General features: G+C 53.9%; 1 long non-coding RNA gene across 1 annotated transcript; it reads left to right on the top strand.

Moving 5' to 3' along the window:
* The first annotated feature begins 8,508 nt into the window (after window positions 1-8,508).
* On the top strand, window positions 8,509-12,194 carry LOC127480265 (uncharacterized). The gene is made up of 3 exons (XR_007907807.1): window positions 8,509-8,612; window positions 8,828-9,018; window positions 11,001-12,194. It is a non-coding gene; the product is annotated as an uncharacterized LOC127480265 (long non-coding RNA).
* The last annotated feature ends 18 nt before the right edge of the window (window positions 12,195-12,212 follow it).

Raw genomic sequence — 12,212 nt, 5'->3', positions numbered from 1 at the left:
TGGGGTTGTTGGGGCTGCAGGGCTGGAAGCAGCTCATCCTGCAGGATCCAACACCTCCAGGAATGCCCTGGTTGCTTTGTGTCCTGTGGGACAGCTGTGTCGGTGGGGTCTGAGGCGGGGCATGGCTCCCACTGTAGCTGCCCTGTGTCCTGGCGACAGCAGAAGCTCAAAGCTGCCCCACCTGTTCTGCCCTGGAGCCCATCTCTGCTTCCTGTGGCTTTTCCAGCTCACACTCTGACCATGGTCACACCATACCAAACTGTCCCCCTTGGCCCCACACCAACCCCCTGCTATCCCCACTCATTCCTGAGTCCCCAGCAAGGCGAAGACGAAAGATGCCTTCCGTAGGCAACCAGCTACTGGGGCTCAATGTCCTTCCCTTCAGCCCACATCCCCCCACACACCCTGGATGGTGCTGCACAGTGAACCCCCCCAGCAAGGCAAGGGAGGCACCTTGTCTTGCAGCAGCCTGGGAAAAACAGGCTGGGGATAAAATTAGCTGGAGATTTTATTACTGGGATTTTATTTTTAAGAGCAATGGAAAGTACATTACTGGAGAGAAAACCCCAGAGGTTTGGGCCAGCCTGTGGGACAGCAACATGCCTCTGCCCCATGGTGGATGTCCTGTCTGCTCCAGGTGGGATGCAGGGTGGGAGCTGGCTTGTGGGAGCCATCAGTGTGGCAGCAAGGACCATAGTGGGCTGATCCTGCCCCGCAGGATGTACCAGGGCAGTGGAAGGGCACAAAGGGAAGTAGGGCCAGCTGAGCCCTGCCAACAGCCATCACAGTGGCCATAGAGTCTCTGAGAAACTCTAGTGGGAAGGACCCTTCCTGTCTGAGCAGGATGGGACTCTTAAGCCAGAGAAGATACAGCTGGGAGACTGGAAAATCAGGACAGTCCTGGAGAGACTGGAGAGGGATGGAGCCACCAGCTCTTCCAGCATGTGAAGTGAAGGTTGGAGACAGATCCAACCCACCCCAAAGTAGACAGCTCTTGGTGCTGAGGTGCAGGAGCTCCCTGGTGAGGGATGGTGCTGCTGGAGGTGCCCCAAGGGAGGGGTTTTGACAAGTCCAAAGAGGAGGAATCTACTGAAGTTTGTAAATGCAGAGGAATCAGAAAATCGTGGCTTGCTCAGGAAGTCCTCCCATCTGAGAACAACTGGAGACAGGGAGAGGGCTCAAGGAAAGTGTCCCATATGTTTGCTGTCATTTTCCTTATCCCTGGACACCACTGGGTGGCATGACAGGTTGGTGAGGACATAGCAGCTGTATTACTGCTGACTGCTCCCAGGCTTATTTGCTCAGGTCGATGTGTACCAGCCAGAAGCGTGGCTAGCACAGGCTCCAGATGGACCCTGACATGGTTATTTTTTAAACTAAACACCTGTAAAGATCTCACCTGAAAGCTTAAACATACTGTCGGGGTCTAAGCAAGTTCCTGGTCCCCTGGTGAGCTGCCCAATGACTCCCAGGAGACCTCAGTTATTCCAAACACTTGAAATGTGGCTCCTCGCACAGACCTCTGCTGCTCAGCCACAGGATCCACCATCCAACCTCTCCCTGCCCCACAGGAGAGATGGTCCTGGCAAAGGGCTCAGGGGCTCTGTGCCTCTGGGTGGAAGTGGCCAGGGTGTGGCACCTCCTCGGCAGCTCTGCTTGACCCTGGGTTGGGGAAGTCCCGCTGTGATTGAGCACCCACATTACCACAGGACGTTTCCAATCCTGGGGCTCTCTTCCAAAAGAGAGGGACATGCGGGATGTTGGAAAGGGAAGCTGAATCCTTTAGCAGGACATATAAAGCCTTCCTGCACAACAAGACGGGGGCAGAAGGCAGTGGCAGCCAGGCAGGCTCCCAGCAGCAGTTTGGATCTCAAATCAGCCCTCAGAGGCTGAGCAGACTCCTGCCATGGGAAGGCAGAGGTGTAGGATCCTCCACAGGCTGCAAGTGGGTGTCTGCTCCACCATGGACCACACAGATTTCAGATGGACAGCCTGGCTCACCATGGTGCCTGGCTCACCATGGTCATCTCCATGGGCTGCAGGGGAATCTGCTCTGGCACCTGGAGCACCTCCTCCCCTCCCTCTCCACTGACCTGTGGATCTGCAGGACTGTGCAGTGGTTTTTACTCTTTCTTAAATGCATTATCACAGAGGAACCCCTATCACTGTGGACAAGCTCAGCATTGGGTAGTGGTGGGTCTGTCCTGGAGCTGGCTGGGTCTGGCATGGGGATGGCTTCTGGTGCCCCCTCACTAAGGCACCCTACAGCCCCCCACTACACAAACCTAGCCAATGTAGTCCCAAGGACACGGTGTCCCCCTGGCAGGAAGGGGACCAGGCTGGAGCAGGGGGGTGATGCACTGGAAGCAGGATGTGGATGCTCATCCACAGCAGCCTCTACCCAGCTCCTATCTGGTTGATACATACCAGGCAGGATCATGTCTGCCCTGACAGCAGCTTGCCACACCTGGGCTGGTATCAGCTCCTCTGAGGGCTCACCAGCCTGGGCAGCTCATCCAGCACCTGGTGCAGGCTGTTTTGGGATCTGGATCTCACCATCTGCTTCTCAGAAAGGAGGTGAGTGGCTGCTGCCGTGGAACAACTCTGACAAGCCACCCGCACCTCTGGGCACTGCCAGATTTCACACTCATGCAAGAGGTTTCTGTGCTGAGGGTTTAACTTCAGCCTGGGGACTTTGAGCTGAAAGAAATCACCTCAGTAAAGCAAAGTTTTCCTTGCAGCTGGGCAGTGTCTCCCTGCAGCTCCCATCACATGAAACCATGATTGCTCTTCCACCTCGCAAAAAACTAAAGTCCAGCTGAAACTGAAAAATTTGTACTCAGTGGTTTCATCCAAGTCACTTGCTGAAACCTGAGAGCAGGAGTGAACCTGAGGTGGGAAAAGCATCTTTCCCATGCCCAGGGACAAACATCCTTCCCATGCCCGTCCCTGCAGGCACAGAGGTCACTGTCAGCTTCCCACTAATGAACCCGGGTGGGTTTTTCTTTTCCTTTTGTCCCAGGAACAAAGCACAAATATATCTTAAAAGGGCAGGGCCATGGCTTTGAGTGAAGCATTAACAGTTCCAAAGGCCTCAGAGATCATCCCAGGACACATCTCCTTTCCCCTCACAGTGACTCCATCATCTCTGCAACCTGCTTCAGCCTCAGGGGCAGGAACAGGTACCTGCAGCCCTGGGGTGTGTCTGAGGGTGTCCCTCTGCACTTGGAGAGATCCCTATACATCCTCAGGAGCATCCAGCTGCTCATCAGTCATACTGGTCTGTAGCATGTGGAGGAAGAGAAAATGAATGAGGCTTCCCAGGGCTTTTTTAAATTTTCACAGTACGTGATTTTCTCACATTGCAGCTGGTGCCGTCCCACAATGAGCTCAGAAGCTCATTTGCCTTGAAAGACAAATAAAAGTCCAGTTCTTCAGATATGTTTAAAACTGAAAAGCATAAAAAAAAAAAAAAAGTGAAAATCTCTACAGCTTATAATTTTTTTTTTTTTTTTTTTTTGTGTCAGGATTTTGGGTTATCTGACTTCCATCTTGGAGTTTTGAGTTATTTGAGAAAAAGGAAAAAGACCTAAAGAAAGCTGGTGGACCCTGGGGTACACCACCAGCTTAGGAGGAGAGTTCACATAAAAGGCCCCAGGGTGGATTTAATAAATTGATTAAAGCTGAATAATTTCCTGACCAGGGTAAGATTCAGTTCAACAGTAATAGGTGATTTCATTGTGGCTTTACAAAGCTCATCCCTACTCCCCAGGTAGCCCAGGAGACCCTCAGGTTTGCCATAAGGAGACAAGTCCAGATGCTGGAGGGCTGCTGGGAGGCAGATGTTGAGAGAGTATCTCCAGGAAAGCAAGCTGCCAGTGGTGTTCGCCCAAAATGGGAGCTGTCAGCACCTGGGAGAGATCTTCTGCCCATTGCCCAGATGTCAGTGGGTTTGGGTTGGGATCCTGCAGGGTCTGGGCAGCATGAACAGGCAGAGACGCTACCAGGGCCCCCCCCAGGGCTGAGAGGCAATATGGGAGAGGGAGGGATCCCTTGGCTGAGCCTTGGCAAAGGGTCACAGCACCCACTCTCCTGCCCTTGTGCTGTGGTGGGTCGATTGCTGCCATCTCTGAAGCAGGTCCTGCAGCCAGCCAGGAGCATCTCAGGCTGCTCTGGACACCTCACACTGCCCTGACTGCCACAGCGATGGGAAATGAATCTGTCCTGCATGTCTGTGCCATCCTCTGCCTGTCTGTGCCATCACCTGCCCTACCTGTGCAGTCACATTGGCATTACTCTGCTGGACACGAGGGGTTCGGCTGCCCGGAGCAGTGACAGCTGGAGGCAGGAATAACAACAGCCCATGACCTCCCCAGTGCCACCTTCAGAAGGAGTTCTGCTTCCACCAAGGACTGCAAGCCTTGGGAACGCATGAGCACTGACTTCCTGAGGTCACTGGGAGCTGAGCCCTGGGGCTGCTGGGCGGTGTGGTGGGTTTTTCGCTTAGTCAGCAGGATGGCACTGGGAAGTCCTTGTTCAGGAACAAAGGATGCTCTTTCAATCTGGGACCAGCACGGGTGGTTTCAAGTCACCTCCTGACCTCCAGCAGTCAGCTGGCTGGGCCTGCAAGCTGGAAGCTCAGCAGGCAGGAGGGATCTGGCTGCCTAGCTTGGTGGGGAGAGGCTGGGAAAATGCCATTGGACTCCAGCAGAGGAAACAGCTCTCACGGCATTTCTTGTTGCATTTGGGATGTGGAAAGGACTGCAAACATGCCTGCTGGCTGGAAGGGGATTCTCAGGGCTGTGTAGATTTGCACAGAGGAAGTGACCATCTATCATAAGGAAAATCCAGTGACAAACTCCTGATATACTTAACTTTAGGATGCTAAGGCAGGCACTGGGCTGAGGGGCTATACCAGGCTGGAGTGGAGCACTGAAGCACTGTGCTGGGGCAGCTTTCATGGCTCCTGACGGAAAACAGTGGGGAAAAAGACTGGCAGAGTCAGGAGTCCAGATGAGATGCTTCCCTGGTGCAGAACTTTCCCTAGAAGAACCATGGCCACAGGGAGGGGATGCTGCTGGGAAGTGCTGCTGGGTGTCCTCCACCTTGTGGGGGAGCATCAGGGAGCCCCAGATGCACTGGAAATCTGGTTTTTATTGAAGTCCTGACAAAGAAGAGGAGAGACCTCTCCTTTCCCACAAGCTCAGTTTCCAGTGTGAGGTCTTGGATCAAGCAAGTATAGTTTGATGCCAAAGATTTCCAGGAGCCCTGGGACAGGATAGGGTAGCTTCTCCAGCCACAGTGCTGCACAGCAGCAGGGATGGGATGGTGCCACTGGCAAGCTGAACCTTCCAAGGGACGCTGGTCTTCAAACCTACGGCAAGCACCAGTGGGAAGAAAAATTATCTTTCTCAGTGCGAAATGCTATTGGGTTGAACTGATACTTTGCTCCACCCTTTCCCAAAGCTCAGGAAAGGGGTGCTTGGAACAGTGTCAGCTTGCTGGATTGGGGCATGCTGTCAAAGAGCTGCAGGATGGTGATGGGTTATACTCCTGAACTGGTAGCTGTGGCACAGCTGGAGAGCAAGGGATGCTCAGAGCCCTCCTGGTGTTCGAGTCCTCCTAAAACATTTGCTTTTCCCTAACACCTGTAGGGACTTGAGGGAACCTCTGAGCAGAGGGTTTCTCCATGCATCAGCAATGGGAAAAAGAACAAATTCACTGCACAGAAGAGTTGATGGAGAGATGCCAACACAAGCCACAGCCTTTCAGTTACTTCAATTCTTGCAAGAACAATGCAATAGCCAAGAATGGAAAAACAGGTTCTGTTTGGACCTTCAAGTCCCTATAGATAACTGGGGAACAAGAGACCACTTCAGGGCAGAAGGAGGTGTGGGTTTGGGGGGAAAGTGGACAGCAGTGCTTGTACCCACCCCAGGAGGAGGAGACATCTCCATCCCCCTGCCTCCCCATGCCCTACTGCCTGTCCTGCTGCTGCTCACAGGGAACCTTTGCAGCATCCCACGGCCCTGCTTAGCTCCAGACCTCGGGGAGCTGAGCAGCAGCACTGGTAGTGGTGCCCCTCAGCTGCCCCCTCCTTGCTGTGGCTCTGCATGGGGCTGTGGTGGTGGCTGTGGGCTGCCACAGCGAGCCTACCACCCCAAGAGCCAGGAAAGGGCTCAGCCTCTGCATGGCCCAGCTGCTCATCGTGGCCATGGCCTGGTGCCTGTGGGGATGAGCTGAGATTGTTCAAACCATGGTTTCTTACTTGAAGTTGGAGGCCCTGGGTAGTGTTGGCCAGTTTAAGAAAAGTGACAAACAGTTCCCTGCTTTATTCCCATCAGAAGATAATTTTCCTCTCCGTCCCACCACCTCTGTCCCCACCCCACTACTGTCCCCTCCCTCACACTGATGATGGGGATCAGCCCCATGCCAACAGTCTGCCCAGGAGGGTCTGCATATGGTGCTCCCTTCCTTCGTGTCATATGCTTCACTCCTGTCCACCCACCCTGTCCCACAGGTTTAGGGATAGGTGAGTCTATGGTGGCTGCATGGAGCCAGTGGGATGTGACCATGACCCTGGGTCTCCGTGTGCCAAGGATACCTCTGCCCTGGGGCCACAGTGTAGGGGACTTATGGTCTGCCAGCAGGTCTCATGTCCTGTGCCAGCATCCACAGGCTCACAGCTTGGGGCAAGCTCACCAGGCACCCTGCCATGGCTGCAGGAGCAGGGCTGGCAGCATAGGACACCTGTCAGCCCAAGGGGCTGTCCTGTGCTCCAACACCTCCCTGCCCTCTGTCCCTGCAGGAGAGGGTTCCTGGCAAGACAACCGGGGGAAACCAGTGGGGCTTTTCTGGAGAAGCTGCCTACTTCCTGGATGGTTCAGTGCCAGGACAACAGGGATCCCTGCCCGTGGAACTCCCCCCAGTTGGCATAACAGAGACACTGCCCTGGGAAACGGGAGACAGATTTTCTGTTTAAAAAGTGAGTCGAGAATGGAGACTTGTACTTGGGTTTGATCTTCCTTCCAGGCAAGGATCCTTGCCAGGAGGGGGATTATAGCCTTGGATACACTGAGATCCTTCCAGCCCTTCAATGCCTCTAGGAGGACAAGCTTTGGGCTTGGAGCTGAGGCTGGAATTCATCAGTGTGCTCCCACTTTCATGGTACAGAGGCTCAGCAGGAGCTGCACTCAGTCAGGAGTGAGGTCCTGACTGAGGAGGGTTGTTGCACCCCCTTATTTTTCTCCTCTACCAGTGGAAACACTGGTTGGATTTGCAGCCTCATTGTCCACAGATTCAAGAATACCCCAAAATGCCTCGCATGTGTGTGCTGTGGGCTTACTCAGTGCTGGGACCGGTGTGGGCATTCTCACAAATTCCTGACAGGTGCTTTCTTCCCTTTCAGCCCTGTCTGGATCCCAACGTGGAGATGCAGGTGGGTACACCCAGAGCAAAAGCATCTTTCTTGCTCTAGGTTGACACATCTTTGTTGGGCTGAGAGATGCACCCACCCTCAGGAAAGGCAGCTGGGAGGTTTCCTGGTACCACATACAATTCTGGGACTCCTCTATGCAGAGCAACAAGATGCTGGGGAGACAGTCAGCCCCAGCAGCTGGGGAAGCCCAGACATTTCAGTCCTTTGGTTGGTGCAGGACTCGGCTTGCCTGAAGGCTCAAAAGAAAGAGGCATCTCTGGGCATACAGAGTGGCCTGCACTGGCCTGCACTCTCCAAAAAATATACCTGATGTCTCAGCTGAGTCCCCAGGGTGGGTCAGTCCAGGTCCCAACTCCAACAGGAGCAACAGAGCCCTGGGGACTGGGAGCAGGTTCCCACTCTTCCATCTCTCTGTGCCTTCAGTGCTGCTCCCAGGCAGAGCTGAGGTTGGGAGTGGGACTGGGGTTGGGATTGAGAGCAGGGCTGTAGGATTCCTCCCATGGACCACAGCCTGGGGCTCTGGAGCAGCTTCAGCCCAATCTGAGACCAAGGAGCAAGTCCCTGCCCTTGTTCCCTGGTCTGTGCTGCAGAGGCAGACAGGGACTGTGCTCCTGCTGGGGACACCTTTGCAGCCTCATGCTGTCCCAAATGTGCTTCCGACTGCCACAGGGACCAGGCTGTACTCCTGCCAGCCCCTCTCTGTTCCTGCTGGTTCTTGCCCTGCAGAGGAACCACGGACTCCGCTGCCCTCCCATGCTCTCAGGTGCAGGTCAGGACCTCCTAGGGTTCCTGCCAGGGCTGAAATCAGTGTTGTGCTGTAGCAGTTCTGGAGCACGTTGAGGGATTGTTTGTGCACTGCTCATGGCTGGCCCACACTGGTGGCTCATCCCAATCCCAAGGCTACTGAATGCTCCTGGATGCATCTCCCCTATATTTGCTGTTGGCTGAGAAGCTCACAGCTGGGAGTAGAGAACCCTGTGCCTAATCCCTCCCTTTGGACCCCAGCCCGTTGCAGTGTCTACAAGCTCAATCTGTTCTTCCTGTTATTTTCCAACCACATATGGAGCTGCAGTGCCGCCCACCAGTGCTCCCAGATGTGCTCCTCCATGTTTAACGAAGCTTTTGAGCAGACCTGAGCCCCACAACCAGCAAACCCCACCTCTCAGAGACACCGGTAAGTGCCTTCTCCTGCTCCAGGTGTCTCCTTTTGTCTCTTATTCAGCCCTGCAGCCCTCGCCCAGATGACCCCACCTCGGAGGCTTTTGTTGGAAGAGGTGGATTAGGAAAACCTCTCTCCTTTGTCCAGGGGAGTTGCAGTCCCCCACTGCTGCATGAGTAATGAATTCCTCACCTTTTCTTCTTTGTACTCACCTGATACTTTGCCCCCAGGGAATACTTCTGCTGCTTCATGGTGGGAACAGGCTTTTCTGCCCGGTTGGGATGGGTGCCAGCATAACCTCTCTCTTCTGGGGAGTCTGTGCTTGTGCCTCTCCTTGGAGCAGGAAGAGGAAAGCCCTGTCTCTCTGCACCACTGAGCTGAACCTGTGTCCACACCAGCTGCAGGGGTTGTAGATACACAGGTAAGAGTTTTCAGGTGCCTCAGGCACGCTGGTGACACATCCTCATCCAGCTTTACCTGGGATTAAGCTCTCTATTTATCCAGGTATGGGGTGAGCCAAAGGCACCAGCACAGTTGGGAGTCAGGGCTCCTTATGTCGTTTCCCCTTTGCCTGGGACATCCATCCCCTTCTCTGGTCTCCTGTCCCATGCCACGAAGAATGATAGAACTATAGAATGTCCCAAGTGGAAAGGACCCACTCTAAGATCATTGAGTCCAACTTCTGGTCCTGCACAGGACACCCCAACAATACCCCCATGTCCCCGAGAGTGTTGTCCAAATGCTCCTTGAGCTCTGTCAGCCTTGGGGCCGTGCCCACCGCCCTGGGGAGTCTGTTCAGTGCCCCACCATCCTCTGGGGAAAAGACCTTTTCCTAATATCCAACCTAAACCTCCCCTGACACAGCTTCTTGCTGTTCTCTCAGGTCCTGTCATTGGTCAGCAGAGAGAAGAGCTCAACACCTTACCCATTTCATAGGTACAACTGGCCCCTTTCTGCCGCAGTCCCATCATGGTGGTGACACCCCATACACAGGCTGAAATCGTGCAAAATGGGCATTAAATTGTGGGGAACTTACTGTTGCCCCACAGCAATCCCTGCCCCTGCATCTGGTGGATTATCTGGTTATTTCAGGTTACTGAAAATACCGTTTTCAGGTCTGATCATGCTGAGGGGATCTGTCCCTCCTGCTATCAAAGCAACACCCTAAAAATTCACCATGTGCCTCTCTGCCTGGGGATGCTCAAAACAAGTACGGAGAACAGCGCTGCAAGGGACAGAGGTGGGAGAATGGCAGCCAGACAGATGGCAGAGTGGAAGGGTGGCAGTGTGGCGGGACAACCAGGCTGTGCCAGACTGCCTCCCCACGCAGCTGCTTGCACATTGAACCTGCTTGTTTGGGCAGATCCTTTGCTTCATGACTTGAGTCTTGCAGAGGTGACATCTATTATTGTCTTGCTTTGGTGGTGCCCAAAATCCGTGTCCCTGTTTCCTCAGACAAACAAGGCTGCGCTCACCTTCTGGCATTGGGGCAGGCCACCTACTTCATCTTCCATGGCAGAGAAAGCCCTCCCTGCCCCTCACTTTCTTTTTCCCACCAAACTCGCTTGTGCCTGGAGCTCGGGCATTGCCCACCTGGGGTGGCCACCTCGGCGCAGCCACCTTGGGGAACCCAAGGGACATGGCTGGGTTCTCTGTGGGTGGCTGAGGCTGCCCACACAGCATGGGCAGAAGTGCTGCCATCCTCTATGCCCTGTTCTCCAGCCAGTGGTGCCTCGGTGGGCTCCATGGGAAAGGAGAGATAACAGGAGCCCTCCTTGCTGGGGCCACAGCTGGCAGTGCTCAACCCTGCCAGGCTGAGCTCAGACAGCAGTGTCGATGTGCTCCCCCGCTGGAACATACCATCACAGGGGTACTGCTCTGGCTATACGTGGGTTTGCCTGGCTGTCATTCCCCTGGGAACTGGAGCATTTCCAATCCAGCATGTCCTAGCTTTTGGTGCCTTCCTGTTTGCACTGCAGGTTGAGTATCCTGGGACACCAGCAATTGGCCAGGGCTGGGCACAGGCTCCCTCAGACCTTGACTCACCCCTCCTACCCCCTTGGGGCCGGAAAGAGGGTGGCAAATATGATGCCATGAAGAGAAGAAGGAGCAACCTCCCCCGGGGAGGGAAGAGACGTCAACCCCCCTCCCCATGCCACCTACAGACAGCCTGGGAATAGGGTGGCCAAATCTACACAAGAGAAGGACACTCACATCTATACTCAAATCCCAGGAGGGTCCCACCACACCGAGAGCCTCCTGCCAGACAGGGACTTACTCCAAAGTCCCCAAAAGCAGAATAACGATAAGGAACAAGGGACCATCCCTACCCGAACAGGGCTCTCCCAACCCTGTCTCTGCTTGCTACCACCCAGAAAAGAGATTTTTTTTGTTCCCTTTCAGTCTTAGGTGGACAAGCACAGTGAGAAGAGGTCTTCAAAGAGTGAAGCAGGAGGCTTGGCAGCTATTGAGAAAGGAATTAAGTGCAATCCAGAGAAGATCTGTGGTAATCCCCGGTGCAGTTGCACTGTACAGGATAGCAGATGTGTGCCTCAGAGGTGGGCGGCAAGAACAGTCAAAAACAGGCAGGTATTTTTCTGTGGAAACTTGAGAAGAGTTAGCCTGGGAAAGCAGAAAGGCAGCGGAAACAATGCTGTGACAGCCTTGGGGACAAGACTATCATTTCCTGTGGCATCAGCATCAGCAAAGGAGAATAATTTTTTCACACAAATTAATATATTAGTATCTTGGAGTTGACTGACACAGTTTTTCCTGGGTTAAATGCTTAATGAATCAAAGTGAGCAGGTAAAACACCGTACAAACAGACCGACAGGGTGAACACAACAGTCCTGCAGAGAAGCCCTGTGCCGCAGTGATAGGCACTGCTGTGGCAAGGGTCACTCTCTGTGTCCCTATTGAGACGTTTTCTTCCCCAGACTGTTGCCAGTCACTGCTGTCACACTGGAGCTTGTCCCCCGTGAGACCTCCAGCAGCAGAACCTCTGCAACGGAGAGGCACATCAGGGCAGAGGGCTTTTGCATCACAAGCCCTCAGCACAGGCTAAGCCCCACAAGCACCTCTGCACCCCAATACCACATCAATGGGCAGGAAGCTCTGCAGAAGATCCAGCACTGGTGCAATGTGTGCCATGCACGGGTCAGCTGTGAGTGGTAGGAAAGTGCCTTGCTTCAGAAAACAGAAGTGAGGCAGGGTGTGAGGAGCCTCAGCTCACACCCTCCGTGTGAAGGTGTGACCCTCAGCCTGCAACACAGCTGCGCTGGGAGCTGTGTCCTCCAGCCTCCTCTCCTTAGTGATATCTGTTTTTTTTATTGTTTTGTTCACTGTTTTATCCCATTGTGTAAGCAAGCTCCAAATGTCCTTCTTGGAGCCAGGAGCCCAACCTCCTTTGGCTCACTGCTCCATGTGCAAATGCATCACATTATTCACTTGTGACCATGTTAAAAACAGCCTCAATATGTGTCTGGACTCCTCAGGGCTGTCATGAACTTGTGATGATTAAAAGTGATAACACAGCCATAGTTGTTAAATCATGGTAACTGTGAGACTCTTGGAGCTTTTCTGTGTCTTGGGGTGTTCTGACATTCCCACTGAAC

Source organism: Manacus candei, unplaced genomic scaffold (assembly GCF_025592945.1).
Source record: "Manacus candei isolate 608988 ecotype Guabito, Panama unplaced genomic scaffold, ASM2559294v1 h1tg000071l, whole genome shotgun sequence".
Taxonomy (NCBI): domain Eukaryota; kingdom Metazoa; phylum Chordata; class Aves; order Passeriformes; family Pipridae; genus Manacus; species Manacus candei.
Note: the sequence above shows the minus strand (reverse complement) of the source record. Positions and strands in the feature narration are given on the sequence as shown.